Source organism: Colletes latitarsis, chromosome 10, assembly GCF_051014445.1.
Source record: "Colletes latitarsis isolate SP2378_abdomen chromosome 10, iyColLati1, whole genome shotgun sequence".
Classification (NCBI taxonomy): domain Eukaryota; kingdom Metazoa; phylum Arthropoda; class Insecta; order Hymenoptera; family Colletidae; genus Colletes; species Colletes latitarsis.
This window is the reverse complement of record NC_135143.1, coordinates 5,299,001-5,317,538: the sequence shown is the minus strand read 5'-3', so window position 1 is coordinate 5,317,538 and position 18,538 is coordinate 5,299,001. Positions and strand designations below refer to the sequence as shown.

General features: G+C 32.3%; 1 protein-coding gene across 7 annotated transcripts in view; it reads left to right on the top strand.

The window, feature by feature from the left end:
* Synd (protein kinase C and casein kinase substrate in neurons protein Synd) overlaps positions 1 to 18,538 on the top strand; it is a 160,333-nt gene that overhangs the window by 58,366 nt on the left and 83,429 nt on the right. The window contains exon 2 of one of the 7 annotated variants that reach the window (XM_076774745.1): positions 13,414 to 13,493. The exons of 5 other annotated variants lie outside the window; for them this stretch is intronic. The gene's annotated coding sequence lies outside the window, so the exon portion shown is untranslated. Of the gene's footprint in view, positions 1 to 13,413; positions 13,607 to 18,538 lie in introns of those variants that run through there. One more of the 7 variants, XM_076774744.1, reaches the window with a different exon arrangement.

Genomic DNA, 18,538 nt, shown 5'->3' with positions numbered 1-18,538 from the left:
CCTGAATTGCTCTACAGCGTAAATACTCGATGTTTATCCCCATCGTCAAGGGTAGATTCCCCTTGACACACCACAAAGCTTGACAACTGTGAGAAGGACCTCTTTCCCTTTTACTCGGTGTCCTTTTCTACGTTCGACAGTCGACTCGAACTGTTTCTATAATTAGAATTGATCCATTCATAAAGGCCTAGCTTGGAGCCCCAATTTCAATCATACTATACAGGGTGTTTGGCCAACCCTGGGAAAAATTTTAATGGGAGATTCTAGAGGCCAAAATAAGACGAAAATCAAGAATACCAATTTGTTCATGGAGGCTTCGTTAAAAAGTTATTAACAATTAAATTCAAAAATTTCAAATCGTCCTGGAAAAATTATTTTCGGTTGCGGGGGTCAATTACAATCATTTTTGGTCATTACACATACCCTCGAAATCCTACCCACTTTCGAGAAAAAAATTCCTTACCGAACATATAATTTCTGGCCAGAAATTTCTGCCCGAATTTTCATGCGAATCTTTAAAACGTCGTAACTTCTGAACAGATTGGACGATTTTAATGTTTAAAAAAGCAAACTACGCGTATTTTAGTAGAGAATATGTACAAATCGCAACAATATTCGAAAAGTTGGTCCTCGACCCCGCAAAATGAGAAAAACCCCATAAAAATGGTCCAATTTTCAAACAGCCATAACTCCTACAATTGTGAATATATTTCAATGAAACTTTTTTCTGAAGTAGAGCCCATGGGTACCTACAAAAAAGTACTATACAACTTTTCTGTAGGGCATCAAACAAAATTACTAAAAATGAAGAAGGAATTTAAAAAAAAAATCGATAACGAGTTGGTGCCTAAATTTTTCGACGAATAAAAAAAATTTCAAATCGTTCTGGAAAAATTATTTTCAGTTGCAGGGGTCAATTACAATCATTTTTGGTGAATAGGCATACCCTTGTAATCCTATCCACTTTCTAGACAAAAATTCGAGAAAGTGTGAAATTTTTCGACGAGGAAAAAAAATTTCAAATCGTTCTGGAAAAATTATTTTCGGTTGCGGGGGTCAATTACAATCATTTTTGGTGAATAGATATACCCCCGAAATCCTGCGCATTTTCGAGAAAAAAATTCAGTACTGGCGGAACTTTAAACGTTAATAACTTTTTAACGACGCCTCTATCAACAAATTGGTATTCTTGATTTTCGTGTTATTTTGGCCTCTAGAATCTCTCATTACAATTTTTTTTATCGATATATCTTTTTTTATCGATATAAAGTTGACTTATTTAAAGAAGATAGGTAAATTTCATCTTTTATTGTACTATACTATCAAATACTGAATTATATACAAGCATTATGTATTTTGGTATTCCATTTGGGTACCAGTTGGTTGGTTAGTATGGTTGGAAGTATGCATTACTGTACATATTGTTTTCGGTATAAGAGAGTGACATCAAAATAACGTTAAGAAAATTCTATCGCTTTTCGGGTCGTGTTTACAAAAAATCTTGAAAATTGTAATGCAATGCAAAAACCGAAAACATTACCACTAAATATATGTAGGCAAATACATATACTATCGATATTTATCGACTTTTTTTTAAATATACGTTTATTAAAACCTCTGAAGATATATACAAGAAAATCAAAAATATAACAAAAGTTCTTAATCGTATAAAATAGGAACTGGTGACTAAAAATACTTTCAAAAAACGTAGTCTATTGCATAAAATCAGTGTAAGCAGAAAAAACTACACTAACACCGACACTTGTCGGTATAATACTGGTATTTATTTTATGTTACTGTAGGAACGCTTATAATGATAGAAAATGTGAAATTCTGTTTGACGTTCCTGGAATTAAAATCAGAACTAGAGAATAACGAGGCGTTGATTAAGCCGATATCCTAATTATGAATTTAAGAACTAGTAAAAAATTTGTTTAATAACTCAAGGATGCTGAATAATTTATAAAATTCCATTAATTAAGTAAATTGACCTGACGTACAAATGAAAATCGATAACACGTGATGTGTGACACATAGCACAGCTGCATTGACAAAGCCTTGCACGATGTGTCCTCGATACGTTTCCATTATTCGCAAGGTTTCGTGTTCCAAATTGAACGCGAACAAAGGACAACGTAATAAGAATCACTGGCACAACGATTAAAAAATTAATAATGTGCAGAAAATTACACATTAATATGAATTTATGCGGTTTGCCTATGATAATTATATAAGGTATACTATAATCTGGACCTAATTTGAGCACCTTAAATATTTAATTTCTTTTTGATGATAGAATAAAGAATTAAAGAAAAACATTAATAGTGTGAAAGAGGCAAACATTATAGTAAAGAAACAATTTTTTTGAAGGTCATATTTTTAGAGATTTTGAGATCATCGATGTTTTTTTTAAATGGAATAACATACTTTTATCATACCACTATTGTAACTGATAAAAAGTCAATATGTTCACCTTCAAATAACCTTGAACTACAACATCATTAAGAAATTGTTTTCTACATACAAACGAAATGTTAATATAAGTCATAATTAGTGATTAAATTTAACTTTTAAAATTAATTTAAATAGTAAACGTAGTTATTCTCAATTCGATTTTTTATAAATAATACGTAATACTATAAATAATGGTAACATTACAAAATAAATCCGAGGTAATTAAAACAATTTGTAAATAAGAATATTAATTTAAGATTTATGGAGGATAGAATCATTTACATCAGCTCAATCCATCCGTATATGCAAGCTACTTTTTTGAAAGATACAAACTTAAAATCTGATTTTAACATTTATTAAACTTACAAATAGCAACAAAGTAATTAATAGAATATAAACAAAATTAAGGACAAGGAAATGAATGTCAAAATTATAAACGTAAATTTGATGATAGAATTCGAATAAAATAAATATTAAAATCTAGATAGGTAGTTGAAAAGAGAACCTTGAAGAGAAACAAATTTTTGAGCGACAGTGTACACGAGTGATGGCAGTATCGAAAGTGCTGCAAATAGTTCCATGTATTGTTCTTGAAGTATTTGAAAACCAGTTACATTGGTCATTAAATGAAATCACAGTGGTTTATAATGTTAAAGCTACGTATTATTTCCATTGAATGTGAAATGACGGTTGTCGGGGTCTATGCAACATTCCCGAATCCAGATGTAAATGTATCGCACAATAGTGAGCGCAAACGGAATCGATTATGTAATGTGTGCGGTATGGGAAGTTGGGTTGCTGGTATATATCAGTTGACGCCGGCCCCAATTTTGAGATTCCAAACTTGGTATTCCGAATAGATGATCTAGTTCTCCCTCTATGAGTATGCCGTGGAATATTTGCGATACAGTGTAAACAATAGTTAGTTCAAATAGACTGCCGAGCGAACAGATTAGTAATTTTTCTAAAAAACATAATACAAACACGTTAAACTTCCATTTACAGAATCTTCGTTATCCGAACGTTTTATTATACAGCGAACATTATGTTCTAATATTCTTTTTCAATTTTGGCGTTTATGTTTTCTTTAAAAATTATAACAAAAATCCCTTACAGTCGAAGTATACAGGGGGTTCGGCCAACTTTGGGAAAAATTTTAATGGGAGATTCTAGAGGCCAAAATAAGACGAAATCAAGAATATCAATTTGTTGATTGAGGTTTTGTTAAAAAGTTATTAAAAAATTAAATTGAAAAATTTCAAATCATTCTAAAAAAATTATTTTTGCTTGCAGAAATAAATTACAATCATTTTTGGTGAATACACATATCCCCGAAATCGTACCTACTTTCGAGAAAAAAATTCGAGTAGGTGCCCAAATTTCTCGGTGAAAAAAAAAAATATCAAAACGTTTTGGAAAAATTATTTTTGGTTGCAGAGGTCAATTACAATCATTTTTGGTGAATTGACATACCCCCAAAATCCTACGCACTTTCGAGAAAAAAATTCCTTACCGAAAATATAATGTCTGACCATGAATGAATGATTCCCCTAAAATTTCATGTGTTTCAAATCATTCTGGAAAAATTATTTTCGTTTGCGGGAGTCAGTTACAATTATTTTTGGTGAACATACATACCATCGAAATCCTTCGCCCTTTCGAGAAAAAAATTCAGAAAGGTGGACAAATTTTTCGACAAAATTAAAAAATTTCAAATAATTCTGAAAAAATTATTTCTAGCTACAGGGGTCAATTACAATTATTTTTGGTGAATAGACACACCCCCGAAACTCTACGCACTTTCGAGAAAAAAATTAGAGTAGGTGCTGAAATTTTTGGACGAAATTAAAAAATTTCAAGTAGTTCTGAAAAAATTATTTTCAATTGCGGGGGTCAATTACAATCATTTTTGGTCATTAGACATATCCTCGAAATCTTACGCACTTTCGAGAAAAAAATTCGAGAATAATTTTTTCAGAATGATTTGAAATTTTTTAATAATTTTTTAACGAAGCCTCAATCAACAAATTAGTATCCTTGATTTTCGTCTTATTTTGGCCTCTAGAATCTCCCATTAAAATTTTCCCCAGTGGCTGAACACCTTGTATAATAGGTTACTTAATTCCACAGTATACAAATATTAATTTAATGTAGAAATAAAACGTTGTTTTGTTTAAAATGTATAATATTATAATAAATATGCAGAGTGTAGCACATAACTGTCGCCACGATTTTTTAGATACTTGTAATAGTCTGATGAAAATATGTTTCAGACAGAAGTTAATCAGTTTCTGGTCAGCTATAAACTTAGATATAAAAAATACCAAAGAAAATTTTGTTATTATAAAAGGTCTAGGTTATCATCATTTTTTGATGGGGCATTGCATATTTTCTGCTTCATATTATTATATCTCGTGTCAAGACCTTAGAAATTTAGGTTTAATTAACAAAAGCATGCATGAAAGTTCGTCACAATAGTGTTGTAGCTGCAACTAATACAAATTTGCTTAGACGACTGGAATTGTGCTTACAAGAAAATGGTTTACAATTGAAGCACTTATTGTAGATTAATTGAAATAAAATAATTTTCGATATTAATGTTTCTGCTGATTAAATCTAAATTTCTGAAGTCAAGGTCGTCCGAAGGTCATGGTATACCAGATCGTTGAATTGGTCTTGACACAAGTTACAATAATATAAAACAAAAAATATGCAACGCCATTTAAAAAAATGAAAATGTTCTTGACTTTTGATAATAAAAAAATTGTTTTTGCCATTTTTTATATCTAAACTTATAGCTGACCAAAAATTAACTTTTGTCTGAAACATTTTTTCATCAGACTATTGGAAGTGCCACACCCTGTATATGTATTATAATCTTAATCTATAACAAAATATTTACTTTCTTTGTTATGGACAAAATTATACTTGTTTGTAATAAGAATATTAATTTAATTCACTGAATATTCATGAAAGTTAAACAGATTGAGTCGTATAATATTCATTTCACGCGTGATCAGAAAAAGCGCTATCGAAAGTGTAACGGGAAAATAAAAATATCAAAGAGATTAGTTTTATCAGGAACATCTGCGTTTACTTTGGAAAGCAGAGCCAGCGTAAAATAATATTTTCAGTAACTGGACGGAAGCTACAATGGTTCGTTCTGTAAAGGTACCAAGGGTTTCGTAAGTGTGATAAAATCATCCAACTTACTGTGAGTTTCCATCAACGACCCGTCTAAAACGTTTATGAACGCAATTAAGACGCCAGACGTTGCTCACGTCACGCCCAGCAATTTAATCCAGTTATTTTTATCTTTTTCGTCGTTAATTATCTTTCGCTCTTTCGGATGAAAATTTACTTCTGGGGAAATAAGCAACCGTTTCATTCCATCTTACGTAATTCCGAGATATTTGAATCTTAAAGGAATGGGAATTCGGTCAACAAAGTTTAATTAGTACTGTAGAAATTGCTTTTATTCCATCGAGCAGAAAATGTGAAGAATATTTAAGTATTCAAAAATTTAGAGACACGTAGTTCTCATTGAAACGAATTAAAACGTTTTGCAGTATAACTAAAATTAAAAATAACTGTATTTTAATGTTGTAGGTAGCTTACTTTTATTTTGTTTAAAACAACAGAAATGGGGAATGTCATTCGTGTAACAATAGATACAAAAAATGTGATAAAACTATTTCGTGTAACTGATGCAATACAACGCAATCGGTGATAAAATCTTGTTTCTGCACCACATGCGATGAATAAATGAAGCAATTCCGGTTATCGAAACAGAAACCTGCTTTTTGTTCTAGAATACATATATAATCCGTGGATGTGTGTTAACGAAGCAATTCGTAATCATTTTATTTATTTTTTTAAATTGTTGTACTGAAAAATTAGGAAAACGCAACATCTTATTCGGTCGAAGAAATAGAAATAGGAGAAAACGATAATACATTATTCATTCTCGAGATACTCGTTTGTCACGGAAAGAAACTTTCGCCATCTATGCTGTGCCAAATATTAAGTTGATCGATCGATCGACTTATGCGAGAAAAAAGACCAAGGCTGCTGAACCATCAGTTACACCGAACACCGTGTATTACACGCTTGTCAGGGTCGATCAGACGACTTGGGATGTCTCGATGGTTCAACGTGCTCATTTAGGTCTCTAAACTCTCTACCAACAAGCAGAGACCTCCTGGTCTCAAGAACCGGTCCTGACTCCAACCTGTACCGATTTACCGATATCAACCTGTGCGTAAATATACCTAATGTGTCGCGTATGCACTCGATCTGTTGTTCGCCATCCTCGGATCATCCTCATCGCACTTCGTAAATTCTCACAAGAATTAAATTGATTCTCACAAGAATTAAATTGATCGACTCAATTCTTCGAGCTTAAACTTTTTTTTTGTTTTTATTTTCTTTTATTTTCTTTTTTTTTATTCGAATATAAAATCGAAAATTGAACGCCTGGTTACTGAACAAATCAGGAATCTTAACTGTTATAATTAAAATACAGAACAGTTATCTTTTCGATTAAAATATTTTTGGTTACAAGAAAATATTAAATATGGAAAGACGAGATTTTCTTGATGAAACTAACTCTAAACGCGGTCTCTATCGGTTATTATTTAATATTTTCTTAAATATATTATAAAAAATAAAACATTTTCATTCATTCATTCTTTTTCTTCATTAAACAGTCTAAAGGAGCCAATATTTTATTTCCTAACACGTTTTTGGAGGAGCAACTGTCAGGGGGAAAAGGGGGTGCCAACATTTTTTAAAATGGAAAGTCGCATTAATGTTTTGTTTTTGTGATAGTTCTCATTAAACGGAATAACATTTGCTCGAACTATTTTTTTCTATTCTGCATAGTTTATTTAAGAAAACGGAAAAAATGAAAATTCTTATTAAAATGGTAGTACGTTTGTACTTTGTATGAATATGGTCGTGTTTGGAATCATTTTTATCGTAAAAATCTCATCTCTCTGTTAATATTATTTTCATGGTAACATTATGGAAAAGAAAAATCTCTTAATTTATATAAATATTTATCACATGCGACTTCTGTAAACTAACCTTACCTAAAATTATGATCGACCGTAGATGAATGGGGATGAAAGCGTTGCAATAACACGGGGAAAGGAAGTGGCATTAAGTCGGGGAATACTGAAACTAAAAACTAAATTTGTTATTATACTGTAGCTTGAAACAATAGTATAAAAACAGAATTCTGTAGATCTAACTGTGGGAATAAAGGTAAATTGAAAAGTACCATAACACCAGCAAGAGTGTGTATAAAAAAAATAAAGTCTATACAACGTATTATTCGTTCAACAATTTTTGTCTTGTTTTCTGGTTCAGATTTACTCTCCAAAGTGTTCACGTACAATTACAATTTAGTAGAGGCATTTAATTAGGTTGATAGTTAATCGTTTACACTTTCATCGATAGACACAGTATTCTTACCGATGAGGCCTATTATGCGTGCATAAAGAGCAAATGACGGCTGCATTTTAGTCATCGATGATTCATACACTTTTATCCATTCATAGTCTTCGTTAGTTTTCCAAGCAGCCGTGGAATCTTCTCAACATTCCCTTACTGGATTCCGTTTAAGAGTCGACTTTTACGATACACGATTCTTTTATGTATTATCAAGCACTTTACTATTCAGATTCTTTCCATACTCTTACTAGGAATGGTCTTTCTGATTATAAAATCAAACCATTGAAATTCAAACCATGAAACTGCATTTTTATGAGCAATGAAAGTTTTACAGATTCATCTTTTATACGAACTTTTCTGATCATTTATACCATGTAACAAAAAGAAATGAACATGCAGTGGTAGAAAGAAAGAATGATGTTTGAAAAGTTCATTTTTCAATAACTAATTTATTTTCATCTATTATGCAGATAATGTTTGTGAAAATTTAATAATAGAATTTTATTATTTAGCAATGTAGTGACCGAAAAATGTAAAAACAATTACACTTGAAAAAATAAAATATAATAGGATAAGAAATAAGAGTAGTTTTGTATATATTGTAAAGTTAGACACTTTAAGAACATTAAATTTAAAAAATATCAGTTGTACCACTAGTACAATGTGGAACTTTGTGCTTTTAATAACAAATAATATTTAAATTGATAACTCGAGACTGTTCCATTTAAACAATATTTTCATATTTTTAATAGTTAAATTCGATTTTGATTACTAAACTACTAAACCTTATTGAATTGAACTATTCATAACTTTCATATATGATAGATAAAACTTAGTCTGTTAGGATGTAACTGTACATCAACATTCATTTATCATTCGTGTTGTACTATATGTCCGACAAATTACATTCATATATGGAACCGAATAAATTATACCAAACGTTTTTCTATCATTAGAACATTAACCTCGATGCACGTGTGCCATAACTACCCTGTATTGCGGAGCGAAAAGAACGTCAGACATCTTCGAACTAATTTCTTCTGTCGTTTATATGAAAATTGTTGGCTTTAAATCAGTGTTTCACTAAGCAAGGATACTTTTAATGTAAAGTATTGTAGATAACTTAAACATTTCTCTGTTTTATTAATACATTGATCATCCGTGTGCAATAACTGTAGGAACATATTTTTTTATTGTCACTTTATATATACCATTTACTTCATTTAATAAATACGTTCGAATACTTGCGATTTCTTGTTTTGTATAATTTTACGTAAAATAATGGAGTGAGTAACATTCATTTTATAGAACTCGAGATTTAATCTACCCAGAAGCTTTTCTTTACAGCATTTTTTTTAATATTCAGCGAATATAAAAAAAATTCAGTTGATAGGAATCGATAGCAGCAATTTAATTTTGAATTAATTAAAACAAACGTAACAAAAGTTTATATGGAATGAAAGATTGCATTCCTAGAGAGAATCGCTTTCACTGACTCGAACAATCTCTCTGTCACTTCCGGAATAGCGTGCATTCTTTCCGTAAGTGGTGCATTTATGAGCGCGTGGAACTAATTTTAAGTTTTTCTTCTCAGTGTCACGGTCGTGCGATTTGGCATTATTAAACTAGATCGTGAGTAACGGTGTTTAGACGTTTCGATAAGGATATTGCGCCTCTGTAATTCTGTACACGTTACGCAACTCGTTTGAATTTGAAGATCCTCTACGATCTTTTTACAGGGTGTGGCATTTAAAACGTGTAATTTGGATAACTCGTTCATTTTTATGAATAGAAAATAATGTTTGGTTTCAAATGAAAATATCAAGGACATTTCGAAATAATTAATTTTGTCGAAACGTACAAATATATTTTATTCTTTACCTTTTATTGTAATAAAAACTTCAAAGACTTCAAAGTTACTAAAGAACGGTTACGTAGAAAAATATGTTGTTTAAACAGTTCCGAAATTTGCATGTATAAATACGTTTATATTTGTTTACTAATGCATTACGCATTGCATTTTTAGTAAAATGTGATACAATGGGTGTGTACTTCACCCATCATTAAACATTTTGCAAATCAATTTTCTTTAAACGAAATTCTTGCGCGTGAAACAGTTTATTTCACAGTTTTTACTTATCTCGCGGACGAGAACTCCCCTTTTGTTTGGTTGCAGTGCAAATTGCGCCGCGCCCAGTGTATTCTTATTCCATTATTACGTACGTGTCCACGTAATAACAGACGTGTACTGCGTAACATCGATTCCTCAATAACGTCTGTCACAAAGAATCGTACCAGTCACTTTTCTGAGAACTTTTCCAAACAAATTTCTGATACATTCCAGACAACCTGGTAAAGCTACAAGATGTCCCTCGATGATTTATCGATCATTCAAAGAGGTTTGAGCAAGATAGTTAATATTACACAGTTACAAATGGACGCAAAAAAGAAATTTATATAAAATTCACGTTTATAATTTCTAAATTTAATAATACGTGTGCTGTATTAAGTGTTAACTAAATTTATGGTAGCATTTATCCCACAGTTAGGACTCTCTGAAAATCATTGAACTTCTTGAAAATAACAACTGAATAATAACGATAGTTCTGATTAGTAACGTAAAATAGTTAATATTACACAGTTACAAATGGACGCAAAAAAGAAATTTATAATTTATAATTTATAAATTTAAAAATACTCGAGCTGTATTAAGTGTTAACTAAAATGGTAGCATTTATCCCAAAGTTAGGACTCTTTGAAAATCATTGAACTTCATAAAAATAACAACTGAATAATAACGATAGCTTTGATTAGTAACGTAAAATAGTTAATATTACACAGTTACAAATGGACGCGAAAAAGAAATTTATAATTTATAATTTCTAAATTTAATAATACTCAAGCTGTATTAAGTGTTAACTAAATTTATGGTAGCATTTATCCCAAAGTTAGGACTCTCTGAAAATCATTGAACTTCTTGAAAATAACAACTGAATAATAACGATAGCTTTGATTAGTAACGTAAAATAGTTAATATTACACAGTTACAAATGGACGCAAAAAAGAAATTTATAATTTATAATTTATAAATTTAAAAATACTCGAACTGTATTAAGTGTTAACTAAAATGGTAGCATCTATCCCAAAGTTAGGACTCTATGAAAATCATTGAACTTCTTGAAAATAACAACTGAATAATAACGATAGTTCTGATTAGTAACGTAAATAACAAACAGATACCAATTATTGCTGTCAAACGCAGACAAAATAAAAAACTCAAGTGTTATATTTTCGTTTTCATAATGTTGGGAATTCCAACATTTATTAACAGACCTCATTTAGTTAATATTAATGAAATTTACTTAATCAGCAATTTGGTAATCTTTTGTATCTTATGGTACAATGCAAATTGCCGTATTATAAAGCCACTAAGCACCGTACTTTGGGACCATAGCTGCCCCTTGGGACCTACCCCTGCACCACCCTCAGTGGGTGGGATTTCGAATGTCTGTGGGCTAGCCCACGAGGTATGGGCAGGTGTTTGATTGACGATATCGAATCTCCACCTATTTTTGAATATGTATTAAATCGCGGGGCATGAGATTTTAGAGTTAGAACACTATCAGAACTCGATAAGAACAAGTAAGAACATTGAACACCGTATGAACATCATTAGAATCAAACCACGAACATTAAAATTTAAACTGTTAACACATGTACATATTGTAACTAAATTCAGTTATTGTAAATAGTATCAGATTTCTATTTACTAAATAAAATGGCTCCACGAACATAGTGGGAGCCTACACATAATTAGTTATTATTACGTTTTTTTCTTTTCTTTTTTGTAGTTTCGTTAATGAATACAAATTTGATAATTTTACCAGAAGGGAAAACTTAAACGTTATCCTTCCTCATTACGCGAGTTCTTGTTACGTTTCTACGAAGAAAAATAAAAGGAATTAATTCGTGTTGTGACTCGAGAGTGCCATTATAATCCTGTCCTGAGGCGAGAGAACGACTCCTAGTAACGAGAAACGCTTCGTTGATCTCAATTAAAAGTACGACGTCGCTAAAGCCCGCGCGAAACGAAGACAGTGAAAATCCGACTGCTATAATTTTTAAAGAGCAACTCCATCGCGAATCGTTGTCGTTAGTAACAACTGCTCTAACCTCGGGGAAAACCAATTAATAGTTTTTGCAATTTTTATGCATTTGATTGGCGCATATCAACTATCAATTCTTCTGTTGGGTGAATTAGCCGCACCTATAACAAATATATTATAAGATACGTATTAGTTACTAAACACGTAAAATAAATATATTGAAATTGCATTATTAAATATTTCAAAAATAAATATTTTAATTTCAAAAATATTTAAAAAAATGTTATTAAATATTGAAATAAATAAAACTTTCATTTGTTTTTAAATCTGAATTAATCATTTGTCAACAGATACGAATGTGTTCTTTCAATATGACTTATTCTAATTCTTGTAATGGTTACTTGGTCTCCCCTTCGTAGCGTAGAAACAATTGTGTATTATTCGAAGAACGAATTGCAGATGAATTTTAATTGGGTAGTGTATAATTGCAAAAATAAACACTAGACGCTCGATTCTTTCAAACATTGTATACAGTGTGGGTAGATCTGGATTAATACGAGTTTAAATAAAGTAGTCCCCGGCTTATTGTAACTTTCTTTCCCCGAGTTATTGTAACGCTTTCATCCCCACTCTTCCCTCACTCTGCTTCATAGGATCAGCTACTTACTGTATTGTTACGCGTGACGTAAATTGAGAAACCGAGAAACCATATGTAATAAACATTTATCAAAAGTAAGAGATTTTTATTTTCGATGATGCTGTCATGAAAATAATATTAATATACAAAAGTTCTTACGATAAAAATGATTCCAAACACGACCATATTCGGACAAAGTACAAACGTACTGCCATTTTAATAAAAATTTTCATGGCTGTTTAAGTGTGCAGAATAGAAAAAAAATAGTTGAAACAAATGGTAGTTTAGAAGAAAATATTTTAGGAGAAACAACAAATTTAGGAAGCGAAACTTTGATTCGAGGATCTACAAAATAACGATGTTGAGGAACTCTTCGACTCACACACGAAACAATTATCTGGTGATGACCTTTTACTTCTTATTGAGCATGTTCAACAACAATCGATGAACAAGAAGAAAAGTTCATATTCAAAGAATTGAAAGACATATTTAAAACTGGAGGTTCTGAAACAATAAATTACGGATCCGAATATCCGAATAATAACGGAGCTTAAAAGTTAACGGAGACTAGGGAAATGTAAACACACGAAGATACGAAGAAGGACAAGAAAATACAACCAATCGAAATAGTTTAAAAAATAATAAACATGTTTATGGTATAATAATTGAATAAAATACGTATATTTAAGAAAGGTATGTTTAAAATTTCTTATTGTATACGTATTTCCTTTAAATTGGAAATCAATTCCTGTATTTTAGGTATTCCTGTAGAGGGTTACAAAAAAAATCTCTGATGTGGAGGGGCGCGAAGAATTCGGGCCCGAAGGTTTGCACGTCTGGTAGGACCGATCCCGATCGCCGTTCCCTGGGTTTATGACACGGCAATCGCTATTCAGGGAAGACAATAAGACGATAAATATGTATGCGGTCGACAGACATATAGATATTTAAGGTAATCTCTATGGTCTTAATTCCTTTGCTTAATTGTTTTACGAGGTATGCAATTTGGTAGCAGACACATTCCTAAATAGCGTGTTCCTGGTGTCTGTATCATAAACCCAGGGTTATAGAAGACCTTTCCGGAAGTCTTAACGCGTAACTATCTATGAAACTAACGATTATTCACGTAGGGTGGAAGGAAAAAGTAAAAATTGTGTGACTGTTTTCTAATAGTGAATAAAATTTGCCTTTATCCTTTTGGATTAAACCTGCAAAAGCTAGTTTTTGCCAAAACAATTTTTCAAGTGGCACAGAGACGTAAGTTTTAATTTTTTATTCTTTTAAACACATTTTTAAAATTATTTGTGAGAATTCTTATACAGGGTGTTCGGCCATCCCTGGGAAAATTTTAATGAGGCATTATAAAGGCAAAAATAAGACGAAAATCAAGGATACCAATTTGTTGTTTGAGGCTTCGTCAAAAAGTTACTAACGTTTAAAGTTTTACCTGTACTGAATTTTTTTCTCGAAAATGCCCAGGATTTTAAGGGCATGCCTATTCACCAAAAATGATTGTAATTGACCCCCACAACTAAAAATAATTTTTTCAGAACGTTTTTATATTTTTTTTTCACCGAGAAATTTAGGCACCTAATTAGATTTTCGGTAAGGAATTTTTTTCTCGAAAGTGCGTAGGATTTTGGGGGTATGTCAATTCACCAAAAATGATTGTAATTGATCTCCGCAACCAAAAATAATTTTTTTAGAATGATTTGAAATTTTTCAATTTAATTTTTTAATAACTTTTTAACAAAGCCCCAGTCAACAATTTGATAGTCTTGATTTTCGTCTCATTTTGGCCTCTAGAATCTTCCATTAAAATTTTTCCCAGGGAATACCCGAATACTCAGCCGAATACCCTGTATAATTTTAAGAGGATATTCTTATCTAAGGTTTCATTTTTTTTTATTTTTTTGTAAAAAAAAAATCCCTAAGTTTCTTAATTTCGACATTTTCCATACACGATTATTTATATTTTACGAATGTTCACAATTTTTTTCAAGCGAAAATAATAAAAAATGAGTCAGTGTTTTTCTCACTTTCGCCTACAATGCAATCAAGATTAACTCTAATCACAGACAGCGCAAACATATTTATTTATAGCTCTTAATTATAAAAGACGTAAAAATCGAAATTAATTTATTTTTCTTCGTGGAAGAACGTTGTCCTGCATACAATTGTCATAAAAATTTTTCTTCGTTCATTTTTAGCAAAAAAAATCACTTCGCGGTCTATCGCTTTACGTCAAAGATGACGTACGCTTTGATGTCGAAAGAAAGTAAAGCACCGTGCCACCTTTGAACGATTCCTAGTATGCCGTGTGACCAACTCGGTGCTACATATACAGTATTTATAGAGATTAAAACAATGTGCGTGCCATGCCGCGTTATTAATAGCGCCTTCATTCCTTCTTTCGTGCTACCAATTGTACGGAAACAGCACAACTGTCGCGCAGCAGTTCCTATTGATGTTTAAGACGCTTTTAAACACGCTCGTAAGCAAACTAGACCGGTTCGAGTACTTAAAATATTCAATTAAGTTGAAATTCGAGTTGAGCACAACTTGATTTGTCGAACTGTGTTTGTTCAACTATATACATCGTACAAGCAACACAGTTTCTGGCACAAAGTCTCCGATCCAACGAATTGACACGACTTCACGATTAAAAATAACACTTCCACTACTAACGAAAGGAACAAAATAAAAGAGTCGACTTTCTTTAATCAAAATGTTAACACGATAATAAATCTCTTTGTTACGTTACCAAATACGAGAATTAGTATTTGGATCGTTCCAAGTATGTGGAAAAATTTTTTCAATCAGTGTTATTGACATGTATATGTTTTATACATGTACGAGAAATTTACGTACGTATATATAGGGTGTTCGACCATCCCTGGGAAAAATTTTAATGGGAGATTCTAGAGGCCAAAATAAGACGAAAATCAAGAATACCAATTTGTTGATTCAAGCTTTGTTAAAATGTTATTAACGTTTAAAGTTCCGCCTGTAGAACGGCAATTTGCGAACAGCTGCGTACGCGTAATAGTGGTTCTCACTCAGAAAACTGTAAGGCTGTCGATACGTCAGTAAGCAGAGTTTCTCATATTAAGTGAGAACCACTATCGCGCGTACGCAGATTGCCATTCTACGGGGAAACTTTAAACGTTAATAACTTTTTAACGAAGCTACAATCAGCAAATTGGTATTCTTGATTTTCGTCTTATTTTGGCCGCTAGAATCCCCCATTAAAATTTTTCCCAGGGGTGGCCGAACACCCTATGTGTGTAACCATATTTTTCTTGTCCATCTTTTTTGGTAGTGGTGGCATATCACTCTTCACCCTGATGCTAGGAAATTCTTTGTCGCAATTTATGTTCGTTTTTATTTTCTTTCCAAATTCTACTATATTTGGTCTACTAATTCTCCTAGATTTATTCATTCCAAGCATTTTGATTTTGCATAATAAGTTTTTGTTGTGACATGGCCCCCATTCCTGACATCTGTGACATTGAGTAATTGATGTCTTTTATTGTAGAATATTTCCCATTGTATTTTAGTATACGATAGATATTTTAACGTTTTGATTTAGGATATACATGTATTTATGTTTCTTTTTATTGTAATAATATACAAAGATCTTGTAGTTTCATGCATTTACATATATTTTTCTACTTTAATTCCCAATTCACGCAATTCTAATCAAATATCTTCTGTTCTTGTATTATTTTCCAATCTATCTATTACAAAGACTCTCAATTTCTTTTTTCTCTTTGATCGTGTAAGTATAGTATTCTGTTCCTTCATATACATTCATTTTAGCCAACAACTCAGAATTCGCGTTGATCTGACTGCTTTGCGTCTCAATAATTATGGCTCTATAGCGAGGAATGACGCCATGTAGTAGGTCGTTGAATTTGTCTCAACAAATTCTATCATATTATGAACAAAAAAATATACCATTTAAAAAAATTAGCTTGACCTTGAAATCTCCCCCCACTACTCCACCTATGTAAAAATTATTTATACCGCATAATTTGCCCCCTTAAAGAAAACAACTTTTGTAAGAACACTTTTTTGATACCTTCAATACCATTCGCACTTAAACGTAACACCCTATATATTTCTCATTACTTGTTTTGTTATCTTCTAACGGTGGTCGTTGTTTGTGTGTTTATTCTATTCGTTCCATACGTTTCGTCGTAGACATATATGTATAGGAACAGACGATCACTCGAGTGCTTGTGAGAGAGATAAAACCGTAGCCCTCTGCTGGCGAGTGCGGAAAGTGTCGTCACAAAGCTATACGGGAATTCCTAATCAAAAAAGGATTGGATTCAATAATGCGTTGTATGTCAAGGCCCATAACCAAATACGTATTTGAAACAAATCTCATTTTGTGCAAAATCTATTTAAGACTAGTGATGCTGTCTAAAATCCCCTTTGCCCTCTTATGTTTTTTAAGTAACAAAAACGTGTTTGATGTGTGGTTTTACCCTACTCTTCTCTATGTATTGTGACGTATTCGCCCCAGTAAATTTTAAGCTGTGTCTTGACCCGGTCTCGTAGAATACCTTATATTCCAGTCGCGCGAAAAATAGGAGTAGACGTTACGCGTAGCGACGCGTGTAGTATTAATATCGGCGTTTATGCCGCGCATCGAGACACTGCGCGCGCGAGCGCGTAATTTGCACTCGTCATTCAGACGGAGTACATCCTCATTAAGCCGATCAGACTGAGTTTGCATACATTACCTATACGAACATTGCGGGACACGATGTTTAGGAGGATGTTGTGCGTGACTCCGAGACGCTCCTGAATGGTCGATCAGGAAACGTGCATCAGCTTCCGCGAAAGAATAAACGCCGAAAATAAATTATACATACGGTGGAATTACGCGACGTATTTGGGGCGAGAAGCCAACCGTTGCATCTCTTTCGCGAGTTCAAGCGAAACAGTTAGTTTATGGTTAATCGTTGGAACCGAGATAACTGTGACAGAGCCACAGACCCGGCGACTTTTCACAAAGCACTGTGTTTCACGTTTCACTGGGCTCTAAGGGGGATCCCCCAACTTGAAAGGGATGTTCAATTTACGAATCACGCCTGGGAATCGTTTTAAGGGACCTCCTTACTTCGTGGAATTAAAAAAATCGAATTTTTTTTTGCGTTTTCTCTTAGTATACAGGGTGTTCAGTCACGCCTGAGAAAAAATTTTAATGGGAGATTCTAGAGGCCAAAATAAGACGAAAATCAAGAATATCAATTTTTTGCTAGAGGCTTCGTTGAGAAGTTATTAACGTTTGAAGTTCCGTTCGTACTGAATTTTTTTCTCGAATGTCCGTAGGATTTCGAGGGTATGTCTATTCACCAAAAATTATTGTTATTGACCCCTGCAACCAAAAATAATTTTTTTAGAACGATTTGAAATTTTTTAATTTTGTCGAAAAATTTCACACCTCGAATTTTTTTTCTTGAATGTGGGTAGGATTTCGGGGGTATGTCTATTGACCAAAAATGAGTGTAATTGACTCCCCTAGCTAAAAATAATTTGTTTTAGAACGATTTGAAATTTTTTTTCCGCCGAAAAGTTTAGGCACCTACCCCCTTGTCGATTTTTATGAAAATTAATTTTTGATTTTTAATAATTTTGTTTGACGCTGTACGGAAAATACTTTTCTGTAGGTACCCATGAGCCCTACTTCAAAAAAAAGTTTCATTGTAATATATTCACTATTGTAGGAGGTATGGCTGTTTGAAAATTGGACCAGTTTTAGGGGATTTTTCTCACTTTACGGTGTCAAAGAACAACTTTTTCAATTTTGTTAGAATTTCTACATATTCTTCACTAAAATACGCGTTGTTTGCCTTCAGAAACATTAAAA